Here is a 1,166-nt window from a genome sequence, read left to right as displayed (position 1 = left end):
CAATCCCAAATACTTTCATTTACTTAAAATTATTTGGCAGAGAATTCGACACTTTAATGGTGGTCTGGGCCTGGCTGGGGCGATGGCACGCGTGCCCACAGAGAGGGCTCTGAGTGCCACCTCTGGCACCCATGCCATAGGTTCGCCACCACTGGTTTAGGAGGTGCAACAGAGCAGCCCGGCACTTTCTACCCCCGCCATGTCTCATGCGGTGCAGGAACTGGGATTCTTCTAAAGCCATAGGTTCGCCACCACTGGTTTAGGAGGTGCAACAGAGCAGCAGGGCACTTTCTCCCCCCGCCATGTCTCATGCGGTGCAGGAACTGGGATTCTTCTAAACCACAGAATCTGTTTCTATATGAAGCCCAGCCATGTTCAACAATCGCAGTTCTATACCCCCCCCCCGTCTTCTCTGCCTTTAAATAAGAGCTGTTCATCTGAATGCAATCGAGGCGCTCAGTGGGGCTGTCGCGAGCAGCGGCTAGAAAGGTTCTGTAATGGCTGCCACCACTCTGGTATGGGTCCCCTCGTGAAGGCCCAGAGCACCCACCCCGCCCCTTCATACACTCCTTTTCCAGTAAGTTTCCCCTTTATAATTGACCGAATGAGGTGTGAAGACCCAGGCAGTGTAACCAACTATTTTTAAAATTTAACAACGCTGTAATTCAGTAACATATCGGAAAAATGAGCACCGTAAACCAGGTAGGTAAACCAGCAAAATAAGAAACCCTAACGCAGTGGTGGCGAACCTATGGCACGGGTGCCAGAGGTGGCACTCAGAGCCCTCTCTGTGGGCACGCTTGCCATCGCCCCAGCCAGGCCCAGACCATCGTTAAAGTGTCGAATTCTCTGCCAAATAATTTTAAGTAAATGAAAGCATTTGGGATGACTTTCCTTACTTTGTTTGGATCAAATTAAGTTAATGTATGAGTTGTTTTTCCTAAAATAAAACCTCAGTATTCAGGTTAAATTGCCGTGTTGGCACTTTGTGATAAATAAGTGGGTTTTGGGTCGCAGTTTGGGCACTTGGTCTCTAAAAGGTTCGCCATCACTGCCCTAACGCATCTGACTGCACTGTCCTTAATTTTCTCTGGGTATTTGGCCTCAAACTGACTCACCCCTCTTGGATGAGGGATTCCTCCTGCAGCACTGGGAGTGAACACCCT

The sequence above is a fragment of the Gekko japonicus genome, unplaced genomic scaffold (assembly GCF_001447785.1).
Source record: "Gekko japonicus isolate JY-2015 unplaced genomic scaffold, Gekko_japonicus_V1.1 scaffold9451, whole genome shotgun sequence".
NCBI classification, from domain to species: Eukaryota; Metazoa; Chordata; class Lepidosauria; order Squamata; family Gekkonidae; genus Gekko; species Gekko japonicus.
The sequence above is the reverse complement of the archived record's forward strand: the minus strand, read 5'-3'. Positions refer to the sequence as shown.